The sequence below is a fragment of the Halichoeres trimaculatus genome, unplaced genomic scaffold (assembly GCF_033239565.1).
Source record: "Halichoeres trimaculatus isolate MK-OKI-2021-1 unplaced genomic scaffold, fHalTri1.1 fHalTri1_scaffold_21, whole genome shotgun sequence".
Classification (NCBI taxonomy): domain Eukaryota; kingdom Metazoa; phylum Chordata; class Actinopteri; order Labriformes; family Labridae; genus Halichoeres; species Halichoeres trimaculatus.
This window is the reverse complement of record NW_027437199.1, coordinates 4,402,170-4,421,443: the sequence shown is the minus strand read 5'-3', so window position 1 is coordinate 4,421,443 and position 19,274 is coordinate 4,402,170. Positions and strand designations below refer to the sequence as shown.

The 19,274-nt window shown below is 39.5% G+C and overlaps 1 protein-coding gene across 1 annotated transcript in view; it reads right to left on the bottom strand.

Moving 5' to 3' along the window:
- LOC141810385 (plexin-B2-like) overlaps nt 1–19,274 on the bottom strand; it is a 243,342-nt gene that overhangs the window by 124,255 nt on the left and 99,813 nt on the right. The window contains exon 3 of the mRNA XM_074697867.1: nt 15,553–15,605. The gene's annotated coding sequence lies outside the window, so the exon portion shown is untranslated. The remainder of the gene's footprint in view (nt 1–15,552; nt 15,606–19,274) is intronic.

The window sequence follows — 19,274 nt, the reverse complement described above, 5'->3', positions numbered from 1 at the left end:
AATTTGATTTGTGTTTATAAAAGTTATACAGAGAGAGTGTGCACAGTTTTTTAACATCCTTATAGTGCATTATTTTAATTATTTTAATTTTATTTTAACTTGTGTAAATATTTTTTCATTCTTCTATGTACAAAGCTCTTTATTATTTTTATTATTATTTTCATTTTTCATTGATTATCATTTTTTAATTTTTAAATTTATCTTTGTTTTTTTATTATTATTATTATTATTATTATTATTATTATTATTATTATTATTATTATTATTATTATTAATATTATTATTATTATTATTATTTTGTTCACTTTTTATTTTTATTGTTATGATCATTATGTTTTTTTCTTACAACTACTTTTTTCTATGTTTGTAACATTAAGTGTGTATTTATAATTGTTATACAGAGAGAGTGTGGTTAACCGGAGTCAAATTTCTTATATTTTTGAGATACTTGAAGAAGAAAGGTGATTCTGATTCTGATTCTGATCCTGATCCTGTTAAGAAAATGCTGAAAAACTGTTATCTTATTGAACCGTGTTTTAAAGAAGAAGAAAATATCTGCAGCTTTCTGTAACCCGACATATGAAGTGGCATGACCAAGGAAGAAACACATCTGAAGCAGTCAGAGCTGAATAAAACAAATAGATGAATATGGACGATTATACAGGAAGAAGAAGTTATAAAACAAAGGTACACAAGCACGTTGGTCACGATCCTCCTGCTGCAGAGATTCAGTCAGATACTAAAGCTCAAAGCTCAGAGCAGAGCTGGGCTGAAGGAAGACGTCACAGTTAATGCTCGGTCTGTTAAACCATTAAAGTCTATTTTTAAAAACACTCCAGCTCGACTAAATGTCACAAAAAGCCTGTTTCTGTGGGAGATGAAGGGGAGGGGGGGCACTTGTTTGAGTATGAGTCAGTAAAACTGAACTCAGATCTGCTCCATGTGTGAAAGACATTAACGCTGAACCTGTTGCTGTGGATGGAGTCCACACGCTCAGAGTCCACACGCTCAGAGTCCACACGCTCCGAGTCCACTTCAGGAGGAAGAAATGAGCAGAGTAATGGAGGACGAGTCTGAGGAGAGCGTGGAGTGAGCTGTTAAAGCCATCAGGCTGGGAGGATCCCCGCTGCTGTCCATAAAAGCTTAAACGTAGCAGACAGCTCTGAGAGCCTGCTCCACTCCTCCTCCTCCTCCTCCTCCTCCTCACTTTCTTCTTCCTCCTCTGCTCTCCCAGTCTGCAGCATTTCAGGGTTCGTGTTTAATAAAAGACGAGCTGCAGGTACTCCTTATTCAGCTGCTTCTGTGATCAAAAAAGGAATCAAAGCAGCCAAACAGCCTGCTCTCGCTGCGAAACAACAAAGAGCTGCAGCACAAGCCCACCATAAATAAATTCAAGCAAATCCAAAAAAATCTGCACCGTGGGGGGGCGGAGGCTGAACACGAGGAGGATGAAGAGGCAGAGGAGACGCAGAGCTGCAGAAAGTTTAATTAGATCCAAGTGAGAGTCGGTATCGCTCAGATTCAAACATGAGAAAGTGAGAAAACAATGTTTTCAAATGAGCCGATGGATTCTGGAGTCGATAATGGATTTATCTCAGCGCCAAAACTTGAAATGACTTCATGTTTTCTCTCTTTGAGGGATTGTTTTGAAGCACGTTTCTGCATTCAAGGCGTGACAGTAAATCAGGCGTCCAAAGCTGCAGAGACTCAACAGAGAAAAGATGTTGGGACAGATTTTCAGATTCACCCAGAGGGGACGACAAAACGTGAAGCAGATGTTTCTAGAAGAAGACACTTTGAGAAACTTTTAAGCAAATTTACGAAGCTCTCTTCATCCAGAGATGGAGATAAAACCAACGAGCAGCTTCTCTTCTTCTCTGGTGTGATCCCAAAGCAGCTGGAAGAGCGAACACAAAGCTTTCCAGCACGATGAAGAGACACAAGCCACACTCTGCTGGCTTCAAGAGCAAAGAAAATAGTAGAAAACCACACATGAGCATCTACTCACACACACCCTCCACACACACACACACTAAAACACTGGCAATGGTCCTGAAACTATTCAATCACACCACACACACATAAACACAGCACAGAACCAGTTGGCAGCTGATAAAAGTTTGCTCCAAGTCATCAACTCTGCCTCTCTCCACTTTCCCTCTTTCAGTCTTTTTTTTTCTGCTCCTTTCATGCGTCTCTGCTTCCTTTGATTCTCAGTTTTTCTTTTCCATCAGCTTTTTGTTTTCACTGTTCCCCAACATTCCTCGTATCCTTATTCTGGTGTCCAGGACTCTGTTCTCCCTCCTTTCCATCCTTCCTTCCTTCCTTCCTTCCTTCCTTCATCTGTGGCTCTTTCTCTTTCCTTCTTTGGGTCTGTGCTCCTCCAGGTAGCCATGGTGGAGAGGAATTGGTGGTGCTCGGGATTTGATTGGTAATGTCTGAGGTTAATCAGGGTCATGCTAGAGTTACAAATGTGACTAAAAGTGAAATCTACTCAGGAGTTACGCCATATTTTCGACAAAATTGAAAACTAAATTCTTTAAAAAGCATATATATATGTTTTTTAAAATAAATTTTTAAAAAATATATTTTTTCAGGCTACATTTTTGTCTTTTAATATCTTGAAATACGACATTTTTCTGGACTGGTCATTTGAATGTGGCTTGGATCAGGTCTAATGAGACAGATTTATGAGGCACAGATGGCCTGGTGGTCTAGGTCGTGCCTTATGGGGTTCGCCCTCAAGCACCTGGACCAGGTTCAAGTCCAGCCAGTGGTCTTTTTCTCCAATGTCACCCAGGAAAAAAAAATTAAAATAAATTAATAAAATAGAACAACATGTTTTATTTTGAGTGTTATAATAATAATAATAAAAAAATAAAAAAATAATAATATTAATAAAAATAACAATAATAATAATAATAATAATAATAATAATAATAATAATTTATTATCATTATTCTTAAAATACTTTTTATAATTAAATAATAAAAATCTTGAGAATAAAAATAATAATAATAATTAAAAAATAATAAAATATACGTTTTTACTAAAAGAAGACATAAACTTTTTTTTTTTTTTTTTTTTTTTTAAGTAAATACATAAATGATGCCAAAAAATTGTACTTGTTTGATTTCTTGTAAAAATACTAAAAAAAAGTCTTAAAGAGATATTTTGAGCAATTCAGGTTTATTTTTGAACATCTTGAACAAGACATTTTTCTGGACTTCTTTTATATAAAAATAAGTCAAAGAAACTTGACTGGATAAGGTTGCTGCAGAAAGCAGTGTGTATTTAGTAATATCATAATAGCATATCTGGTGTCATTACCAGAGCTAACTTTTGCATTTCTGTCTAAAAAAGTTAAACATGAGTGAGTTTTCACGAGTGATTCAGTTTGAAATCATAGAATGTGGAGGTCCAGGATCTGGTTTTGTCCCCTCGTCTCTGTTAATCTCCATGCAGAGTCTGCTGTTTGCAGGAGAACAGTGCATGTGGAGCATAAAAGGTGGCTGTAGCATCAGCGGGAACAGACGGAGCTTTTTATTCAGCTCTGCATCTGCCAGCCAATGACGCTCAAATCTGCTCCTCAGCTGTGAGAGTGTTTCTGAAGTTGCTCGACATGCTGTAAACAGAGGCAGGCGACGAGCAGTTCACTGCTTCTGGAGGATGTTTCAATGTCAGACGTTAGCTGTAGGGTTTAAAGATTAATGAGAAGTTGGTTTGCAACGTTCAGCTCTTAAACACTTCAAACATCAACTAAACTGAGTTTCTAACCTGCTGTGAGACTTTTAGACCCCTAAAGCCTGGTGTATACGTCTGCCTTGGCTGATGCAGTTCGTCAATGTGTCTGCTTCAGTGCTCTGCAGTACCCCTCCAAGACACATGAGGGCAGTGTGGTCTGTATGGTTGCTGGATTGCCTTGTTTTGGTCCCGCTATATATCTGCTTAATTTTTTTTTACAATGATTTTGAGCAGAAACACTTAAAACATTCCTCTCCAAAGAGACTTTCAACTGATTATAGTGTTTAAAAAAAAAAAAAAAAACTACTTTTTTTTACTTTTCTTGGTGCACTTTGAGATTTCCAAGAAACTTAAAGTGTGTTACAAATAAAATGTAATTATTTTGTTATTATTATTATTATTATTATTATTATTATTATTATTATTATTATTATTATTATTACTATTATTATTATTATTATTATCAATAATGATAATATGATAAAAATAAAAATAAAATAATAAAAATTATTATTATTATGATTATTTTATTATTATTATTATTACACTTATTATTTATTTTTATTGTTGTTTTTATTTTTATATTTATTATTATCACTATTATTTTTTATTTTTACTTATTTATTATTTCTATTAAAATTATTGTTATTATTATTATTATTATTTTTATTATTATTATTATTATTATTATTATTATTATTATTATTTTCATCACTATACTATTATGATTAAAAATGAGGAAATTTTCCATAATGTTTTTTTTTTTTTGTTCGTAAGTAAGATTTCACAATAAATACACAACTATAGAAGAAAAACTCTGCTCAACATAAATGATGTATCACAAATTTTACCTGCTGCGTTCACACATTGATACACTCTGATGCTAAACGCACATTTTACTTCAAGGTGCTTGACAAAAGACGTCGTCCGAAAACTGGAGTGACTAAATTCACACATTTGCACCCAATCCAGACACTTTCAGGAAATTTTTAGGGGTGTATTTCATGTGTGAACGGGGCTTAAGCCTCGCTCCCATCCCAGACTCTAAACCTAGCGCCGAATACCAAATTTGACTCTTCAAGGATCTTAAAAATCCAGACTCTTCATCACTTTTTATCTTCCCTCAGCCCAAAACAAAACCCAGCAGTATTTTATGATATCTCTCCTCTGAGGAAGGAGGATATCTTCTACCGTGGGTCTTTTCAGGGTTTTATTTCCCTGTCAAAGAGTTTTATTTGTGTGGGTTTTTCTTGTCCAATCAAGGATCTAAGGCCAGAAAGCGCTGCGCGTCATAAAAAGGAGAAAAATCACGATTTAGCCCAACGACCAGCTTCTTCATTTCCTTTCTTCTGTCTCCTGTCTCCCTCCCTCCTCCCTGCATCATTAAGACTCTGGATTAATGAGCTGCTGATAGTCATATATAACGACAACGATGGACACACACTGAGTTCTGGCTCATCTGAGAGGATGTTTGCCATCTGTCTGTGAGTGTGTGTGTGTGTGTGAGGCAGTGTGTGTGTAAAGACAATAATGGAGTCCAGTCAAACACATGCAGCTCACATGTTACACACTGATACAATTCTGGGACTGAGTCCAAGCACAACAGTCTGTGAGGCAGCCTCACACTCTCTCACACACACTCTGGTCTGGTCTGAATTGTGTGTAAGCCGCTGCAGGAAGAGGCGATGACGTGGTGAGGTAAGTGATGAAGTGATGGAGTGAAGAGGAAGATTAATAGGGAAGTGAACAGGATGAAAGCTGCTGATCTCCTGATTCTCTGGAGTTCGGAGGGTCACGATCGACGTCCAGTCGTCTGAATGTGCTGAGGGATCAGCTTCTGTGCCAAAGTTCGATATTTTAAGAACAAACACTGTTGCTTCTTAAAGTCTTTGTGCCTCTTTTATTTAATGAGGTTATTAAATACTTATGAGGTCCAGTAGATAAGAGTAATCTGATGTCACTTACTCTCCGTCTTTGCAGAAACAAGACTCTGACACATCTGGAGTGTACAGAAACTCAACAACTTTTACAGCTGACGTCCTTCAAAGAACACATCAGGGGACACAAGGTGAGGTAAAAGATATCAAATGGAGCAGAAAAGACAAAAGTTGGAATTCAGAGTGCAGCATAAGAATTTTTTAGGGCTAAAAATGTTGTTTGTAGGTCAAGAAAGTCTTAAATCCAGATCCTGATCCTGCTACAAAAACACCCTGACATATTTTCCTCATATCGCCCTCTAATGGACAAGGCTTGAGCAGCAAAAGTGAAAGTTTTAAATCAGGAAATCATAATGTACGGAAGATGAATAATGCCTGAACAGAATTATAAATACTTTATTGAACCCAGAAGGGGAAATTATTTTTTAGTGACAGCTTCTCCCTACAAAATAGTGTCTAAAATCGAACAAAATATAAAATTATAAGATATAAGAAATTACAAAACATACAAATATAAGAAAGTACGAAATAGAAGCACAAGTGTAACATGAAATTGAATGTAGCTATAAAATCTAAGTATGGGTATTTGCTGAGACTATGGGACTAAAATAGGGACAAAAGTTATTATCTAAATATGTGTTGTAAAGAAGGTAACTTTTGCACCTAGGGCTTAAACCAGTGAGTCCACAGTGAAACTAAGAGACTCAGAGCGAGGAGTTGTACAGGCAGGAATGATTTCCTGTAGAAAAAGTGAAAGAAAAAGAGGCTTTTACTCTATGACACAACCACGTTTGTACTTTAAACTCAAAGTATTTTACAAAGTCAACCCAGACAAGTCAAAAACCAAAATTAAGAGAAGTCAAGCACATCTTTAGCCAGGTGCCAGGCCTTTAAGACTTGAGATTCAAAGCTGGTTCCAAGTCTTTTGTATGGTTTACAGTCATTTATGTTTTTTGGACGAGGCTTTAGTCAATTACCAAGTCACAACACGCCACATATGAAGTCAAATATGGAGTTAATTTGGTTCAGTTGTAATATCATGTACCCACAAGATCACAAAGGTCACCAGTTTGACCTTGTGTGAAAGGTTTTCTGTACCCCACCTCTTGCCCTAAGACAGCTAGGATAGGCTCCAGCCACCCATGACCCTGTTCAGACTAAGCGGTAGAAGACTGATGAACGAACATCATGTGTTGTCAGTCATTTCTGAATAATTCAAGGTAGTGACGAGTCTTGTTGAACCAAGTCAGGTACCAAATGAGAGGACGAACATCAAAAGTAAAATCAAGACTAACTCAAAGAATCTCTCTGAATGTCAAAGGAGGTTAAATTCCAAGTTTTATCATTTTTTATTCTGGTTCAGGGGTGGCCAACCTACGGCTCACAAGCCACATGGGGCTCTTTGCCTTTGGGTGTGCGGCTCCTTGATCCATTCATAAAAAAATACATATACAGTTTAGGGATGGGTACCAAATAAGGTACATTTATAGGTACCGACAAATTCTGTCAAAAGTACTGGGTACCCATTCAGGGAAAATCTAAAGGTACCATGTTGAGATACCTGAATGCATCCTTGTGACTGTGAAAGAGTTGAAGAGTAGGTGATTTTCCATGCTGGACACGAACACAGCACCATAGGATTATATACTGAAGAATAAATATGTTTTGTATGGTTTTTACCGAAAATTGGTATCATTGTATTGCACCATGTAAAAGGTACCCATCCCTAACAATGAGTCGTGGTGTGCCGATCAATCTATAAAATTGATATATTGTTGCCAACGTTGGGATCAGTATTAATCAATACTTGGGTGATGTGGTTGATACTTAAGTTTCGGTTTCTCTTCTCTACATGTGTTCCTCTTAATCACTCATTTGCTCATAGCTATTTAGATAGATAGATAGATAGATAGATAGATAGATAGATAGATAGATAGATAGATAGATAGATAGATAGATAGATAGATAGATAGATAGATAGATAGATATAGATAGATAGAACTTTGTTCTGCAGTAAAAACAGAAATTTTTCTTTGACACGGCTGAAAGTATGATTTTAAACACACATACAAACACAGTACATCTCGCTTTGAAAATTGGAAATTGATTGATTTTCCTTTTATTCTATAATAAATCTAAATGTGTGAGGAGAGGTTAGTCAGGTCCTGAGTCTTGCTGAAAGTCAAACGAGCAAAACATTAGTGAGGGATTGACTTCTCCTTCACTGCGATCCTTAAACGCATCAGCTCAAATGAAACACTTCTTTTGGCTATAAATGGTCGGCTTGGCGCAGCCTGCATTTCTGTACCAGAATCTCAAAACTCCAGGCCTGATTGTTTTCACTTCTCGGGCTGTCAAATTAAGTCCTCACAGAGACAGTTAAGTCCCGATCCAGCGCCAAGTCCTCGTATTTGTGAGCCTGAATCGAGTCCATGCCTCAAATCTCACGTCTTCAGTCCCACTGGTTTATATTTAGATTTTTGGGGTTTACTTTTCGGATAAGATTTCAGATTTCTATCCCGGAGTTGTAATTACAGTTGAGGTTAGGGGATGGATGTAGACAAGGGAGCATGTTTGAGTTCATATGACTGTGGTTTGCTCTATTTGTTCAGGAGGACGGACATGAAAGCCAAGCAGAAAAAAGAAAAAGCAAATTGAGCGAGACAGGACTTATCAATCGTAGCCGAGACACCGCAAATAGACGAGGGATGAAAGATTTAACCCTGAGAAAGTAATGTCTTCAGGCTCTGTCTCACACACACACACTCTCAGAGGCGGACGCTCCTATTTGCTTTCCTAAGATTTGAGCAAGTGACAAGCTACAAGCGCCCATGGAAGGCTGAGAAAACAGAGCAGTTTATGGGAACAAGGACTATTTAAAAAAGCAGCCGTGGATAACACAGCAGAGCAGAGAGGAGGGAGATACTGGAAACATGGAGGCAAGAAGGAAGCAGTGACGGACGGGAGACAGACAGCGGGGATGTGGGAACACACACACGCTGCAGTGACACGCTTTAATGTGAGCTGGCAGACGGGGAGCAGACTGAAGCAGATCATAGAAAGCAGCCATTCAGATCAGACCAGCATTCAAATCCAGCGGTCACACTGGAGGGATTCAGTTTGGTCCAGTTTCTCCAGGGCCGGGGCCACATATTTGGACTTTAAACGCTTAGAAATCATTTCACCAAGTGACACATTTAACTTGTGAACTCTCTGAAAGCATTATTCGAGGAATGTGACCTGAAAAAACACGACTTGCAACGGCTTTAAGTCACAATTTCAGCTTTTCTTTGTTTTTCTCACTATATCCACACATCCCTCCTGAATACAAATTAATCCAAAATGTTTTTTTCAGCCAATAAATTGATTCTTATTAACCTGAGAGCAGCTTATGGCTAACTTCAGCTTCAAAATAAAGCAAGAGCCTGCTCAGGCCGCCATCCAGCATCCCAGACTCACCTGACAACCAGGTATGTGACGATGGAAGACCAAAAAGGCCAAAATTAGAAATAAGTAAAAATGAAAAAGAAAATGAAACTAAAGAATGTCTTGGCCGTGGAACACTGGACCAGCTCTATTCCCTTGCAAGGCTGATAGAGGGCGCATGGGAGTTTGCCCAACCAGCCCACATGTGCTTTGTGGACTTGGAGAAGGCTTTTGACCGTGTCCCCCGAGGTATCCTGAGGGGTGTCTTTCGTAATTATGGAGTCGATGGCCTGTTGTTACAGGCTGTTCAGTCTCTGTATTTCCGGGGTGAAAGCTTGGTCCGTATTGCCAACAGTCAGTCAAACTCGCCCTTTGTTTCTGATTCTGTTCATTACTTTTACGGACAGGATTTCTAGGCCCAGTCAAGTGGTGGAGGGAGTCAGGTTTGGGGGTCTTAGGATCCCATCTCTGCTTTTAGTGGATGATGTGGTCCTGTTGGCCTCATCGAACGCTGACCTCCAGCTCGCACTGGGGCAGTTTGTAGCCGAGTGTGAAGAAGCTGGGATGAAGATCATCACCTCTAAGTCCGAGGCCATGGTTCTCAGTCAGAAAAGGGTGGACTGCCCACTCCAGGTTGGGAGAGTCTTTGCCCAAAGTCACTGTCGCTTCTTGGTCCCGCAGGCCAGAACCAAGCGATACAGAACAAGCTTTTTCCAGCAGCTATTACAAAGCTTAATAGCGAGGCAAAAAGATGAGGGAGTCTCATTGAACCTTTGTATCTGGAGAGATTTTATGTGACTTTGTGGCTCTTAATGACTGGCATTTTTCGTATTGTACTTGATTGTTGCATTGTTGTTTATCTGTGTGTCTTGTCTGGACTGCTGAGTTCCTGCCTGCAAACCAAATTTAACCTTTGAACCTTTGAAGTGGAGGAGTTCAAGTATCTCGGGGTCTTATTCACGAGTGAGGGGAAAATGGAGCAATGGAGAGATTGACAAATGGATTGGGGCGACGTTGGCAGTGATGAGGACACTATACTGGTCTGTGGTGGTGAAGAGAGCTGAGCCAGAAGACAAGGCTCTCAATTTACCAGTCAATCCACGTTCCAACACTACATTCCTATGACCACAAGCAGTGGGTCGCCACTGGATGAACAAGATTGCAAATACGAACAGCTGAATTGAGCTTTCTCTGCAGGGTGTCTGGGCTCAGCCTTAGAGAAAGGGTTTGGAGCTCAAACTTTCGGAAGAGGCTCGGAGTAAAGCCTCTGCTCCTCGGTATCGAGAGGAGCCAGATGAAGTGGTTCGGCATGCCTCCTCGCCACCTCCCTGGGGAGGTGTTTCGGGCATGTCCAACTGGGAGGAGACCCCAGGGTAGACCCAGGACACCGTGGAGAGATTATATCTCTCAACTGGCCCGGGAACACCTTGGTATCCTCTCACAGGAGCTAGTGGAAGTGGCCGGGGACAGGGGTCATTGGTCTTTGCTAATGGCACTGCTGCCCCTGCGACCTAGACCCAGATAAGCGTAGGAAAATTGAATAAAATGAAATCTGAAAATGTCCTCAATTCTAGTTATAATGGAAACACCAGCAAGGCACAATTGTACTTTCTCAAAACATCAGAAATATTGCTTTGATTTTGCAAAAAGTTGTAATGGAGATGCAGCTCTTGAGAGATGTGTGGTGAATTCCTCTCACTGTGGCTGTTGAAAGTCATATCTGGTCCATTTCTGCTCTCACTTGTGGATCCACCAATAGGCAAAGAGTTCAACCCAAGACACACTTAGGACCGCCCCCTTATTTGATTAACATTTCCTTCTGTATTTCATGCTGGCAGTGTCTGCCAAAAAAATAAATTTATAAATAAATATTAAATTATATATATATATATATATATATATATATATATATATATATATATATATATATATATATATATATATATATATATATATATATATATATATATATATATATATTATAATTATATAATTATCATTTATATAATTATTATTATTATACTTTTTTTCTTTTTTTTTCTCATTTTGGCTATTCTTCCTGTCTGCCAAAAAAATAAATTTATAAATGAATATTTAATTATTTTTATATATATATATATATATATATATATATATATATATATATAATTATTATATTATAATTATATAATTATTATTTATATAATTTTTATTATTATTGTTTTTTTTTTCTTTTTTTTTTCTCATTTTGGCATTCTTGGTCCTCCATATGCAACAAGTTTACTGTGACTGCTCAAACTGGGCTTATGATGACCCTGTGATCCAAAATGCAGCTCTGTTAGACATTGTTCTGTTCCTGCTGCAGGTTGGAAAAGCTTGCGAAACAATCCTCATGTGGGGTTATAAACCCAGAAAAGAAAAAGCCTCAAATGGACAAAATAACCCTGCAGGCTTTGGTGACCAAGTATAACAACCATTAGTGTTAAAGGTGGCTTGTTCCTGCCAAATCCGTCCACATAATGGCGTTTTAGACGTTTTCAAATCCAGGAAAATGTGCACCAGATAAAAAAGAGCACAACCCAAACCTGAGACAGACAATCCTTTTTATACCACAGAGAGAAAGTCTTCCAGTCTGAGAGCATTACAGAGGTTTAATGTCCCTGCACATCAAAAGTACATAAGAGTGGTCATAAAGAGACGTCATTAGAGCGTTTCACAATGGCTGTTTCTACGAGACGTATGCCTGGCATACGCAGAGGGGAAAAACACAATTATGAAGCCAAAACAAGCAAATCTGAAAACTAAATCTTTCACAGAAAAAGCCACAGACTCTTGTCTCTTTTTCATAATCTTTGTATCTGGAGTGGATCATTACTTTGTATGGCTCATTTGTTGGTCATGGACACCAAACTTGTTTTGTCTTGAGTGATATTTTTACTTTTTTTTGCTCCTGTGTTTGTCTGGAGATCCTACATGTAACCATGACTGCATTGTTTACATGTGAGCTCAGTTATTAGCAGCCTGTAGCATGTCAATGCTAACTGGTGCAAGGCCGGATGTTTCCTAACAAAGTGAGGAGAAGGAGGTGAGGACGACGTGCTGGTTCTCAGGTATGAGCTAAGAAGTGACGACATGGACCTGTCCTTCCATCCATTGTTATTGGGAACGTAAGATCTATCTCCAATATGATGGATGAGCTAGCCGTGCTAACCTAGCAACAGAGGGAATACCAGAAGGCAGAGTAGCAGAGCTAAAACTGGACACCAAAGCCACATTGGAAGCATTGAGCAGACATCAATAAAGAATTGTATTGATAAGCAGAATCAATCACGGCATTGGTATCAATCAAATGTTATCAATACTTATCCCTAGCTAAGAACAGCAACAAACAAGGATAAAATGCAGGAAATGAATCAGCAAATATTCGACAATATTTTCCAAACTAAACAAAATACGTTTCTCTTTGTACTTGAGAAAATGATATACTCACTGAATGGCGTCTACACTAAGATTAACCAGTTGATCATGACTGTCTTCAGGAGGTAAACAGACCAAAAAATGGGTTTGAATGGGAGTACCAATGCTTACACAGTAGAAAGTGAGTCTGCTTTAGTTTTATACTGAGGAGAGTTTTATAATCTGATGGGAGGAGGTTTGAACATCATTTAGTCTTTACAGCCGTCTCTAACAGTGTATCTCCACAGTTTAACACTGTGTCTGTCCTGTAAACTGGCAGTGAGGACATGTTTTCCCACACCCTGTCTGTACGCTGAGACGTTTTGTGTACAAAGCTACATCAAAGCCGCAGCAAAGCTAGGTGTGGTCACCGCCCAACAAACCAAATCCCGACCACACCTCGCCGCGATGTTTGCTGTGATGGACAATGAGGCTCAGAGGAAACCTTTTTAAAGTGGAACAAAAGGAATAAAAGTGCACAACACGGCATGATGGGACACGTCAGACTGAGCTACTGTGTAAGAGGGAAGCTGGAAAACACAACCATAGGGCAAAACATGAAACAGCTTCAGCTTGAGTGATAAATACGTCTTAAAAACACACAATGACAACAAAAAGAGTGATGTTATTGGAGATAGATGTTAACTATCCTAATCTATGTCATGATGAGTGTTTTTAACCTTTGTGTAACGAAGTTGGTCCCACTGAGATTTAAAACCTATTTTTAAGGTAGACCTGGCCAAGATAGGCAGCAGCAAAAACACAAAGTTTCAGATAAGAAACACAAAATGAGACAAAGTTCAGTCAATAAAACACAAGATAATTGATTAAAATCACGTTCCAGGAAACAACTGTTCAAACAACCAAGCTAAAACACTGACATCTTATAGAGCCAGCCTCCATTCCATGTCCTTCATTTTAGATTTAAAGGTCCCATATTGTACAAAAATCACTTTAAGTCTTTTAGTGAAATTTGTGGGTCTTTGTCTTTCCTCCCAGCCCACAAAATGTGATATTTAATGATAAAACCTGCACTTAGTAGAGCTTGTGAATGTAAAATCCCGACCTAAAACGAGCTGTTTGGATTCTGGGGATTTGCCGACGTCAGCGATTCCCTTTTTTGACCAATCAGGAGCAAGTCTGACCTGATTGGTCCACTAGAGCAGGTACCCCCCAAACCTCCTCCCGCCAACAAAAACCAACAACAACCAACAACAGTGGATGCAAGCGCAACTTGGGTGCAGAAGCACTGCTAAGTGTAACGCTTTGTCAACAGATGTGGAGGAGATAACCACCAAAAAACAGATTTTTGACGTAATATCACCACTTTGACGGATGGTAAATGGCACCCAGGTTTGTAATATAGCAGTGAGTGGACAGAAGAGATCAGCGAGTGGACAGATATTGGGCGGACAGACATTTTTAGCGAAGATATCCAGTGAGAAGACTTTAAACAAACAACTCTCACTCGATGCTCATGACTGTATTATCCGTGGACTCATACCAGACTGTGACAGACCAGGATGTAAACATGTGTCAATAAATCAGAAACCCTCCCAGACCAAAAAAGCACATACTGCTGAGACTCCCGTAATTCTACTTTGGTCATAAAATCTACTCCTGTTAATCATAACTTGTAGGTTCACTCATTATTTACAGTCCATATTGAGTCCATGTTTGGTCAGAACCCTCAGCCCCAAACCATTTTTTCATTAATTATGCAAAGTCAAATCTGTATTTTGAGTCTCAGCAGTTATTATTGCTTGTTTGTAGTCAAACCTGGTTAACTAAGGTTGGATAAAGACCTGCAAAAGTCTCTGGTGTTTCAGAGTAAAGTGTGACCCTGTTAACTGGTGACTCTCGGCCGTTAATCACTGACACTGTTGGCTGAGAGTCACCAGTTAGCATGGTCGCTATTAACTCCAAAACACCGGTTGCTTTGTGACAGTCAAAACTTGATAAACGTTAGAAATATAGGCTCCTCTGTTGTATAGTATCATTCCTAAAAACTGGCTACAGAACAACCGTACATTTTTATGCTGATAACAGGTTGAATTTAGTGTTGAAAAAATGCTAACTTGTCCGAATGAATGAAGCTAACCGCTGCTCCTGTGGTTCGCTATAAAAGTGGACCTAATACAATTTAATTTACCATATATTTAAAAAATCTTTTTTTTTTTTTATGTAAGCCATGATTCACCCTGTTTTCACTCAGAAAAGTGGGCTCCACAGAGAATCAAAGCGTACAGGTACACGTGGACTCCAGGCCACATCAGGTTGAGACCTGTTTGGGGGATTTGTTGGATCTGGTTTGGATATCTCTGCTGTCCGTTTGTATATAAACACAGTTCTCACTGTAAACCTTTATCCTCTTGAGTTTGACATCAACATAACTTGGAGCTAAACTTACAATCCCATCCTTTATGAGTTACAGTCCCTGAGAAGTGAACATACAGTCATTTAAACGCAGAGCTTTTTTTGTGGTAAAACTTTAGGGTTGAGTGTTTTCTTCTTCGAAACTCTGCAAACTTTGGTTTCTTCTACCTTCTGATCTTAGCTTTAAGGAAAAAACACTGTTGGTTTGTTTGTGTATTAAGTTTTGTGACAGTTGCCTCAGTAACATCAGGAGAAAAACCTCCATAATAAGGGAGAGTGGTGAGTGTGAGGAGACAGAGTGGTGTGTGCTGAGTGTCAGTAATTGGCTGATATGCGAGAACAGTATTTGTAAAAGGGGGGCAGCAGAGTCTCAGTAAGAATTCATTACTTTCAAACGGCCCGAAGCCTCCAATTAACCCCTGAACCGAACCCGGGCCCTGATTCACACACATGCACAAAAGCGCACACAGCCGCCAAAATAAACACCCAGCGGTGCTCATGGGAAGCCCAGAGCTGTCTGGAAACGGCGAGGGGTAGGAGTGAAAGTTGAAGACAAAGAGCAGAGTGTTGAGTTTCAGGCGTCACAAGCCGAGATTTCAAAATAAAAGCCAGAGGAAGTTGCATGTTGTCTTACCTGGTCAGTGTTCAGGCCTGTCGGTCTGCGATGACATCAACCGCCTCGATCTCCTGAAGGAAACAAAACACATAACGGATTTGTTGGTAATCTGATCCCTGAGGTTTCCTGAAACTCAGAGGACTTGCTGACACGCCTTCAGGGTTACACTCAAGTTACAGGTCACAACCAGGTGACATATTAATCACTGATTGGCCAACAAAGGGTCTGCATCATGTTTCAGGGCAGAACTGTCGCTTCCTTGTCCTCATTTAAACCACAATCACTGCCGTGCTGCCTCTCACAGTCACTCCATCCACTGATTTCTTGTTTCTCATGTGTTAAATATGTCACCGTCATAAAGAAGTGACAGCGGTTAAACTGTCTCCAAAAATAACAATTATTTCTTTATGAGTCTACTTCGCAGAGACCGTGTGGTTGGTGGTCAAAGGGTGGGACTCTAAAGGACAACAAACCACTGAAACAAACCCATTAAAACGTAATGACACTTAATGAAATGTGTAAGTCGTTTTCATCACCTCCTGTTTCTCAGGCTTCGTAGCGACAGATATCAAAACCACACACAGGACCAATCACTCAGAGAGGTCTAAAGAAAGATCCAGGAGATTTTACTAAATGCAGGTTTTATTTCACTAACTTGGTTAAATTCAACACTTTTCTAATCCACAGCATTGGTCTGGTCAGTGTTTAATCAGACTAAACACCTTGAATTGGCTTCCTCCCAGCCCACAAAATGTGATATTTAATGACAAAACCTGTACTTAGTAGAGCTTGTTAATGTAAAATCCTGACCTAAAACAATCTGTTTGGATTTTGGGGATTTGCCAACGTCAGCGATTCCCTTTTTTGACCAATCAGGAGCAAGTCTGACCTGATTGGAGAAATCTGTCCAGCAGCGCGGAGGAGAATGCCAAAGTTGAAGAGCCATCACTGCTCTGTTTTTGGCTGTAAACAGCCACATAGTTCCATGCACAAGCTTCCCATCTCAGAAGAAGACAGACTAAGTGTCTAGAGTTCATTTATCACGGAAATGTTCCAGCTACACTCAGTAAAACTGTGCATGTGTGTGCTACTGCTGCTTTTCCAACTTTGGACAGTCCAACAGAGGGCTAGCCAATAGACTGGTCCTGAATCCAGGCGCATTACCAACCATCCTCCAACAAACCTGGGACCCTGGAAATGTGAGTATTTTAAATGCTGTGTGCTGTGGAGCAGATGGAAGAGCTTTTCCTCAGTGTCCCCCTGTCTCTGTGTTAGCTTCAGGATGCTAACTCTAGCTGCGGTTAGCCTGTTGTTTTAGCCTGTAAAGTTACGGTAAATGAGCTTCGCTGTTTTCTAAACATTGTGCACTCGGAGCTTGTGGCACCGCTCTCAGTGACGTGGAAGAGCGGGGTGGTATCAGCGGTGGCTCATTTACATATGAAGGCCACGCCCACTAAATCAGAGCGTTCTGAACAGAGGGGCTATGAGAGCCTGGAAACAATGCTGCGGTGCTTGATTTATTGGCTTTTTGGACCAAAACATGTTACTACCATTTCATGAAGACATCAATGATCCAGATTAAACTGCAGAAAAGGAGCAGGATATGGGACCTTTGAACAACTTGAAACAAGACAGTTGAATGTGGCTCAAATCAAGTATAACAAGACAATTTTTACCTAAAATAAGAAAAAAACGCTTGATAAGATTTCAGTTTTTTGAGGTGTATAGCTGCTGTGCATGGCGAGATTCAGCCACCACCACCAAATTGGTGCCAACCAAGCTTTTCAAGTGAAAGAAAGTAAACAGTTAGCATTAACTACTGATGCAGAATGTTAGCATGCTAATGATACATGGGTTTAACCCCACTTTTGGGGAAAGGAGATGCTAATTTCTTAAAACTAGCTAAATTAACTCTTGTATTCTGCTTCAGATCTCCTGTTAATATCCATTAAAATTTTATGACGGTTTTTAGGCTGTTGTGTTTTTTTTGTTTTGGTTCCAGATGCAAACCACTTGGTGAAGACTTTACTTTTGTTTTCTGGTCATTTTAAAAAAGATTTTGAGAACCTACTTTCAAGTATCCTCCCCCGCTGCTGCATTAAGAGTGATACTTTGGGACTTATTAGTTCCAGTAAGTTTTAATACGTCCTGGACACTGAAAGTGTTATACAGCCGCCTGTGAATCCCAGTAACAGCGCTGTTAATTAAACATAATTAAGTCTGAGAAACTGCCAGAAATCTTGTTTTATCTACCGTGGAGTAAAAGCATATTACTGTCTGGAATAATAACAAAAAGCTGCAGCCGTTTCTTCATCAGGGCATGAATTAAACTAAAGACATTTTAATTTTGTGATAATACAAGAAGAGAGCTTCAGTTTTGCTCTCATGACGATAACGTTTAAGCTCACAGGCGAGAAAATAAAGAGACTTTTTAACAGAGGAGATAAAGGAGGAATCAATTTGGGGAGTAATCTTCATAATGAGACAAGCAGACAGACAAAAGCCGTGGGCGTGTAATGAACAAAGAGAGTCTGCGGGTGTGAATGTTGCTGAATAAGCTCCGTACAGTCAGATGATTCACAGGTATCTCTCCTCCTGCAGCGCTCCTCTCAGGCTGACCAGAAACACAACCAAACACCGGCTTTACTCCGCACCGAAACAAGTCGCAAAGCAGCTCCAGACTGAGGCGAGACTGTGTGTGTGTGTGCGTCTGGAGTGTGTGTGGCGTGAAGTTTGTTTGGCAGCACTTCTAACAATGTTGAGGCCCTCGGTGCTCTCCAGCAGAATGGCCCAGTCTGTCTCCACTCTATCTCAAAGAACCATATGCTGGAGGATAGTGGAGCCGACTACCGTGAGTGTGTGAGTGTGTGTGTGTCCATATGTCTGAGCACCTAACATCCAACATCTAAAACATCCAGATGGCGAAGCATCAGTCGACACACAATGTTTCCCTCCATCATCAGGAAGTAGCTTGAAAACCGTTAAGACAATAAATATTCATCATGTGAGCTTCGGGGAGCGACCACACTTATCTTATTATGGTAAGAAGAGCAGATATATGTGTTTTTCTGAACCCCAAAACAGAATAAAGATGACATGTAGAATAAAAGAAAGAGTGGTTTAAATTTCCCAGAGGAGAAGATTTAATTTGAGTGAGAGAGAAAGAAGCGGCTTGTTAAGAAACAGAAAATCTCTTTGTTTACATCTGAAGCTCTGAAAGGCTTTGAAATGAGAAGCAGGAGCTTCATCTATAGGGACTTATTTCTCAGGTTGAAGCTTTATGATAACGGTTAGGACTTTCATGTGTTTAAAGCTCCTGTGTGGAGTTTATAGCTGCTCATGAAACAAACTGAAAGTGATTCTGATATCTTTTTATCAGCAGAAAGATTAAAGAGGGGTACTGTGCTTTTTTTAGGCTGTAAACTCTCCCTCAGGAAACCCCTGCAGCTTTATATGATTTACAATCTGATTTCCCTCACACTGGAGTTTTAAAAGACTTATTTCAGTCAGTGCATGCAACATTTAGCTGCTGTCTCTTTAAGGCGTGCTACAAACCCCCCTTCCTTCTGATTGGCCAGCCGTCTGGTGACCTCGGTGTTGGAGGCCTGTCCTTACTAAGTGCAATGAACACGTTTGGAGGGTGTTAAGCAATAACAGCAAGTCTGATGATGACTTTTTGATGATTTTGTAAAGATCGCTGAAGGATTTGTTTTCTTCATATTATTTTTATTTCGTTTTTT